An 8,832-nucleotide genomic window follows, 5' to 3' on the forward strand; every position below is an offset into this window, starting at 1 on the left:
CATGGCACTTTTGATAAACGCAAGGTGTTGTCCTATGCCAGTATTTTCCATCACCTGTTGTTATATACTGGGCTCAGCACTGGTGATTTGTCTGACTTTCCTCTGCATTTCAGTTGCATCCCTCCCACTCATTAGGAGAGCAGCTCCATTACAACTATGCATTACCTCACCTCAGTCACAGCTTTTTTGAAATTGCTTACGTGAGTGTCTTCCAGGACATGCTGCTTTTCTTCTTGGTAAATTGCTTTACAGCAGAAAAAACCACAAAGCAGTGATTTCCCGTAAACAGAGTACTAGTGCTTTTTTCCCCACGCAGGAACTCAGCACAGCAGATAATTTCTCCCTTTTTGCTATGTTACTGACACAAGAGAAAATTAAACAGAGATCTGAAGGGAATTTGGATTAAGCACACACAAGGCCTGATCTTTCTGTCTGTTCCCAGGAAAAGCTTTAATTGGCTTAAAGGGAGTTTTGCCTAAGTAAGTACCGCAGATTCAAACCACCAAGAGGAGAAGAAAAGTTACTTGAGGATCCACTCTTGCAGGGCTCATGCTAATCAGATAACAAAATGTCACTTACAGTATTTTTATTTTTCTATTAGTCCATACATTTATTATATAGGATTATTTCTTACTTCGTGCTCACGATTGTGCCAGGCATTTTACAGACCTGTAGGCAGACAGATTCCTGCCATAATGAGTTTACATTCTAAGGCCGTGGCTACACTCGAAACTTCAAAGCGCTGCTGGGAGCGCTCCTGCGGCAGCGCTTTGAAGTGTGAGTGTGGTCGTGCGGCAGCGCTGGGAGAGAGCTCTCCCAGTTCTGCACATACGCCACCTCCACGAGGGGATTAGCTTACAGTGCTGGGGCACGGTTTACACTGGCGCTTTACAGCACTGTAACTTGCTGCGCTCAGGGGGGCGTTTTTTCACACCCCTGAGTGAGAAAGTTGCAGCGCTGTAAAGTGCCAGTGTAGCCATAGCCTAAGGCTCAGCTCTGTTGTGACAATTGGACCTATACGTTTACCCAAAGTGTGAGTTCAACTGTAAAAAGTATATAAAAGTTCATAAGATGTTACAAATAACCTAGAAATAACAAATGTTGATGGGAAAAGATATGAAAGGAAGACAGAATAATGATTAGTCTAAATAGAAAGGCCAAATTGATAAGATTCAAGGATAGTGTTGAAATTTGGCTTGTTAAAAACGGGAGATGAAGAGCAGGAACGTAATGAGCCAAAATCAGTAGGTTGGGCATTAGGCCTAATTGGTGGGCAAAATAATAAGGGGTTGGGCTATTCCACCCACAGCTCCTATGGTTGCTATACACTCTTCTTCACAGCTGAGAAGAAGAGCCATTCGTGCTGCCTATACAAAGTTACACACACGCCCATGTCAGATGACTGGGGCCAGGAAATAGAGCAGTTTGTCTTCCCAGTACTCCTTTATTGTGAAGATTTTTGGAGCTTACTCACTGTAGTTTCATTTGTCTTTGGGCCCTTCTTCATATAGTCTCTGCCCCTCGGTGTCTGCAGCTCTTTTGATTACCAGCTGAAAATGCATCTGTTTTGTCAGTCTGGCACAAATGTCTTGGTTCTATTACTAAATAACACCACCATCTCTACCTCTCCTGTTTTTTTCGGGTTGTTTCCCCTAGATGGAGGCTCTGAAACTGAACTCTGTAAATAGCATGGAATGATTAAAATGACATTACAAAGCATAAAATGATGATCTACTGCCAAACTCCTCTATAACTGAAGTTGGGGTGGAAGGGTGCTCGGTGGCACCTAGAGGGCTGGACAAAGGAAGGCATCTCATCCCTCTCCTTTGAAAGCCGGGCCTATTTTTAGATTCCACTTGTTGTAGCTGGAAACAGTATGTGTCTAAGTCCATTCCTATTGAGCAAAGCACTTGTGCAGGTGCTTAAGTACTTTGCTGAACAGGAGACAGAGGCCAAGATCCTCAAAGGTATTTAGCAAAATCAATGGGAGTTGACGCTAAACATGGTTTGTGTCTACACATGACATATTTTATCTTTGGCTAGCAACTATGGCAACTGACCAAGTTTTGCCAATGGTTTTAGGCTGACACAAGTCATCTTCCTGTAACTAGATCATAACTTTTTATTTTGTTGTGTGCTCCTGTCTTCCAGGGATTCTGGGCCTGACTGATTGCAGTCCCAGGACTAGGCTGGTGCAAAGGGACATTAGGACAGATCTAAATCCTTTCCTGGAGAATACTCCCAGCACAACAAAGTCAGCACCACCAGGTCTGCACCACTTCCGCACCAGCCCTAGGGTACAGGGATAGTGTCGGGCTGTGGCAGAGAAGATGGAGTGGTGGTAGAAAGGGTCATGTTTAGAAGAGATCGGTGTTCTGGTGGTTTTGCACCCCTGCAACGACTTATAGGGGTAATAGAAGTAGAGGTTCAAGTTGGGGCAGCCTGTGTTGGGGCAGGTCTGCATTTGAATCTGTCCCTTCTGAGTCCCGAAGGATATCTCGATACTGCAACTTGGGGGTGTGCTTCCCAGCACAGGTTGACAGACATGCACTAGTTCTGCTCCAGCTAATGCACTAAAAATAGCAGTGTAGGCAGGGCTAGCACAGGCCTGCGTTGCAGCATAGAAACTCTTTCTAGCCACTTGAGCACCCTCCACCCCCTTTAAGTACTCAGGCAGCTGAGCTGCCCCCATGCTGCTATTTTTAGCACCCTAGCTAAAGCAGAGCTAGCATGTGTCTGTCTACCCATGTTGGGAAGCATGGTCCCAGCTGCAGTATAGAATACCCTATAGGTAAGTAGTACAGACTGATAGAGCCGCATGGGGTGAGTAGGGGACAAAATGAAGCTGAGTCTCTCACTATCCAAATGCAGCTGTGTTGACAGGGCTCTCCCAGGAGTGTAAAATAGCAATGTCTAAATCGATGAGAAGTGGTGCGGTGGTCACGTTGAAATAAACCTGGTTGCAACAACTAGCTATGGCTCTGATATTTGTTATACCTTCCATAGCAAATTGCAACACCTGCCCTTTTAGCTTTTATTTCAGATTAAAGAAAACAACAAATATAAACCTCCCTTTGAGTGAGAGAACGCACACCCCTGAGATAGGGTGTACGCTGTAGCAGCCATACTGAACTGGCTTGCAGCACTGCCTCTCAGCAGGCTGGCTGGGAAACTCCTTTCACTTAAAGGTGTAGTACACATAAAACTGAATTGTAGCAAATATGAGTTTACATAGCTGTATACCCCACAGTATTGACTTGCTCTCTTTTCTCTTTAATGTGGCAATCATAATTACAATAAACTCATGCAGCACTTCATACCACATTGCAAACACTAAAGCCACAAAGATGACCTCTGAAAGTCTCATATTCCACCTCAAACTCCTTTTGGAACCTGATAGACAAGTCAGAGCTGTCTTATCTATGTCTATTCTGCAGTGTAACTTCCTTGGGACAGGGACTGTGTCTTCTTATATGTCCCGTATAGCTCCAAGCACAGTATTGGTGCTCAAGAAATAATCCTTACAAGAATGTTGAGTGGCGGGTATGTTGTTTTCTAAATTTTACAGATGGACAAACTGATGCAGACTTGCCCACCCACAGTAAGTCAGCACTAGAGTCAGCATTAGTGGAACTCAGGTGATCCGTGCTCCCAGCCCTGTGCTCAGACAATGAACTATGCTGCTGTCTCCTTTAAACATTTAATTAATGAAAAAGTATATGCTGCTTCCTTTCTTGGCCAGTTCAAAAAGAAAGAAAAAATGTAGTGTGATAGAGTGCTCCTAGCAGATCTTTACTTCCCAGGGCAGTCCTTAATGCATGGGCTTCTCATTTCAGTCTCTGATCTACTGCCTTAAATCATTTTTCTCATACAAGTGTTCTAAAATAGCTGGGACAGTTTTATAAGTGCAGTGTAAGAAATCTTTACACAGCCTTGTTGGATGACTCATTCACTTAACTAATACACATGTTCTGCCATTGGGTTTGTACTGTACCCAACCACTGAACTAGCTTTAAGTAGGGTGAACAAATATTGGTCTTCAATATGGATTTTTAAAAGAGAGATACTCAGATGCAGAGACACCTTTCCAGAAGCCTGGGAGAATATGCAATATTCCTTATTTAAAAGCATAAACTACTCCTCTAGTTTATCTTTAATTTTTTCCTAAGCTGTAGGGATCTCTTTATTTCTTATTTCCCCCCACCCACTCAGGGTAGGGACTATGTCTTCTTATGTATTTGAACAGCACCTACCTCAACAGGCTGCAAACAGTCTTTGCAAAGCAAAAGGTGAAAGACACCTGGCATAGGTGCACAAACACCTCAATAAGTGGATGCCAGTTGGGGTCTAGGCAACCACATACCTGTGCATGTACTCTAATGTAGGTACATGCAAACTCACCGTGTGCGCATGCATTGGGGGCTCTGCATACCTAAAGTAAACTTGAGTACATGCCTATTTGAAAATATGGGCTGTAAAAAAAAAAAAAGAAAAAAGCTTACAATTAAAAATAATGGATTTTTTAAAAAACCATACTACATTATACACCCATCACGGATTGAAAGCTATTTTATTCCCCCTAAGTAACATGAAAAAATGCAAGTATTGGCAAACCCATTGGAAATATACACTCCAAGCCCTGTGCAAAAGTATTGTTTTATCTTTTTCTTTTATTTACAAATAATGAAGGAAATGCAAGAAATACATCTCCCTTTATAGACAGAAATTTCTCCTTTCCCATTGTAGAAATCAAAAACATTTATTTCTATGAGGTAGCTGTCATCTCCCATTTGAGAGCATGAGAACTTAAGAACTCTCTGTATTCAGATTGTTGAGTTCTTCAGATTCTTTCAAATTCTGATAGGTTCCATTGTCTGGCCGAGTCCATAGCAGTTTTTCTTAAACAACATCACAGGTGCTTTAAGTTGTGAATGAATTTCAGTTCCGGGTGTGGGTGGGTGTCCTTCTCTGACCTTTGCTTTACAAAGAATGGTTGGAGACCGGTTACTTGATCCCTGTATCTTGGTCATTTAAAATCTACCATCATTTTTTTCTGCCAGTTGGCTGTAATTGCAGTGGTAACTAAATATTTTGTCATTCGCCTTAGCTGGAGCTTGCAATTCATAGTAACTGTAGGCTCTTTCTGGAAACCACATTAACCAGAAATGTACCAGACTTTCACTAAGCATGTGATCCCTAAGGATAATGAGAATTTGAGGTACTCAAGAAATGTAGTCAGTACATAAACAGTGAAATTCAAAAGATGCAGCAGGCCTGTGTAGTTCATTAGTAGTAGGTAGAGGACATTAGAGTGGGTTAGAGGGTTTGTTTCCCCTTTTCCCTACTGCAGTGAGAAGCTTATGAGTGAATTAATCCTATAACAGAGCCATATAGTCCCTTCCGTGTGTAATGTCATATAGACCCATGAAGTTGTAGGGTTGTTGTAAAGTCACCTGTACATCACAACATTCCCTGGGGAGGGGTGGGCCAGTGGATGTGTGAGTAGGGGGTGGGGAATTTAGCCTAAGATGCATAGAAAAAACCCTCCAAATTTCACATTGTACTTGGGGTTCCCAGTTGCCTTTGTGCTGTTCTTGGCTTCCCCTCAGCACTGACATCATCATCTGCATAGATCCAGAGCAGCCAATGGAGGGACCCTGCCTGGCACTCACCAATACTCCATTCTGGGAGTGTGGCCAGCCTGGAGAAGGAGTTACTGCTCAGTTCACCAGTGGAAGTTGCACCAATAGTTTTGATGCTTTTCCTTGGGAACATGCTGTACAGAGAGGCTACTCACCAATACAGCATTGTCCTTAGGCCATGTCATGGAGTTTGGGGGAGACAAGACCCTGCACCCCCAGCTTCCTGCGATTCACCATGACTCGCAGCCAGCCAGTAAAACAGAAGGTTTATTTAGATGACAGGAACACAGTTCAAGACAGGTCTTGCAGGTACAGACCACAGGACCCCCTCAGTCAGGTCCATCTTGCGGGGCCAGGGGAGGCCAGCAGGTCTGTCTGGCCTCCCCTCCATTTTCCCAGCCAGCTCCAAACTGAAAACTCTCCAGACCCTCCCTCTCCCTTTGTCTCTTTCCTGGGCCAGGTCGTCACCTGATCTCTTTGTTCAACACCTTTCGTTGGCAACTTTGCAGGGGAGGGGCTCAGGCCATCAGTTGCCAGGAGACAGGGTGTCAGCCATTCTCTGTGCAGACAGGATCACACTGGCCCCCTAGGGCTCTGCAACAATCACACACCCCTAGACACCCGAGAAATGCATAGGGGAAACTGAGGCACCCACACAGTATTCAGAGAAAACATTAAGAACATTCCCACTTCGTCACAGGCCACACAACCTCTCTCCAGCTCCATAGAACCCAGGTGCTGTGTAGAATTAATGGAGGGGCTGAACAGGTCTATGGTAGGTGGAGAACATATTACATAGCTGCCTTTCCCCACAGCACAGCCCCACCAATCCCCTCCTCTACACGGTTAGTGCTTTCCTGTTGCATCTGACTAAACAGGGGTTCTAGTGTGCCCAGAGATGCTTTAAAAAGGGAGAACTAAAGTGGAGATTTGTGGTGATCATATGTCCCAATTTTATAGGGATAGTCCCAATTTTTGGGGCTTTTTCTTATATAGGCACATATAACCCCCACCCCTGTCCCGGTCACCCTATGATCATCTAATCTAAAACTGTCCAGGATGTTATACTTTCTAGACCCCTTACAAAGTGGGATAAACTAAATAACCAGATTGCTCCTTTTGAGAAGGATTCTGCTTAAGAGACAGTATTTGTATAGGAATAAATAGTTACCCAGCAGCTCACTTCCTGGGTGCTTTGACTTCAAATTCTGGTTGGTTCTCTCTACCTCTAATGACTTCTAGGGGGTATAAAATAGCAGAAAAGCCCTCTGTTGTTGATTTTACCATGCATGGCAGAGTCCAAGTACCTAGAAGTAAACGTTAAATCACTTTCCCTCTTTTTGTATTATTACATTTGCTATATTATGAACATTTAAAGTTGAGATGACTTCATGTGTTGTACAAGTGAGCAATACACACACACACACACACACCCTTACTTCAGAAGCCTTGGCAACAGACAGTGCAAGAACAAGTCATATTAGTAACTAAATGCATCATGAATGTATAATTATCATTACACAAAAATTCATCCACTCATTTCCTATTGCTGGAAGAAAAGGTGAGGTACTGTAGTTTCTTCCAATAATCAAATGTGTCATGTCAAAAAAAGTTCACCATAAACAGAGCTCAGTCCGTCTCTCCAGCTGAGATGATACCTAACGTGCCTGTACCTGGTATTTAATTGCTGTACAAGAGCAAAACAGTGGTATCCGAACAGCCTGATCCCCAGCCTTTGTTTTAGCTACTGATTAGTGGGCACACTGCCAAGTTCTCTTTTGCTCTGGTTCTTTGTGGATGCTTTACTGAGGTCTTGTAGCATAACCTGAAAATGGGGTGGGTAGGACTCTTTCTGATCTCCTTTGGGAGGGTGTTCCAGAGACTTAGGGCTGCTAGTGAAAAGCTCATCCCTCTGCCAGAGGGCTGCTAGATGTAAAAGTACATGATGACAGTAGCTTCTTGTGGTGAATTACAGAGGGAAAGGCAGTGTCTGAGATAGCATTCTGTCCTGCAGATCAGCACCAGAAACTTGAACTGGAGAACCAGTGTAGGTCTCAAAGCACTGGTGTAACACACTTTCTTCCTCATCTCATCCTGCTTAGAAGATAGATCTCTGCATGGGCCTGTTCTGGCATGGCACTCCCTGTGTTTGTTGCTTCTGGCATAAGGACACATAAATTTAACCTCAATTAAATTCTGTTGGCCTAGGGCTCTGAGGGTGAGGATTGGGACTGGAAAATGTCCTTTTAATTAAGAAGCTTAGTTGTTGTACTGGATAAAGCATTTTCCAGTTCAGTTACAGAATGATCAGCATTAATATATTTTTTAATTCAGTGATTTTCAGGAAAGAAATCTATGTAAGCATTCCAGAGAATAGTCATGAAGCCAATTGGCATGTTCGGTGTGCAAGGAATGCAGGATTGGGTCCTTGGTTTGTAAAGGGGGTTGGATTTTTATGGTTTGCTCTTTACATTGGTTAAAAAGCAGTACCTGCACAGCTGCTGAATAATCAGCAAAATTAGGCTCTTTTCTTCACTAGCTGGAAACAAAGCAACAAATCCAAATGGTGTTAGCCTAGAAACATCTGGTAGGAAGAATGTCTCAGATCAGAGTAGTTTTAAAGAGATACAACTGTCTAGGTCCTATATGCAAGTCATTCCTAGAAACATTTAATAAGGCAAATAGCACCAATTCTTTTCTTTTTATTCCCTTGTCGCTCTGTAAATTGTCCCATCCAAATCTCATGGTGGCCTCTCTCTCATTGTTACTTTTATTGCAGTAGCTCCTAGAGGCCAGGCCCTTACAGTGTTACACACTGTACAGTTTCCGCGCATCTTTTCCACAATGCTGTAGGACTCTAGGTGAAGCTACACGTCCATACAGCACTTTGAATTCAACGCAGAGGAAGAAGCAGAATTATGACAGTAAATGAGAATAATGGCACTAATGCGATACCTGCCATTCTAAGATCTCAATAAGCTTTACAAACATTATTTACATTCAGTCTCACAACATCCCTTAGAGATAACACTTCCCTATCTCATTGTACAGAAGAGGAAGCTGACCTACTCACACTCTTTAGAGCCTGGTGCTTAGGGCCTTGGCATGAGAGGAAAAACTCTACTCTGGTGCAGAGCAGGGACTTGAACTTCCGTCTCCCATGTCCCAAGCCAATGCCCTAAGGACCTGG

The sequence above is a fragment of the Emys orbicularis genome, chromosome 6 (assembly GCF_028017835.1).
Source record: "Emys orbicularis isolate rEmyOrb1 chromosome 6, rEmyOrb1.hap1, whole genome shotgun sequence".
Taxonomy (NCBI): Eukaryota; Metazoa; Chordata; order Testudines; family Emydidae; genus Emys; species Emys orbicularis.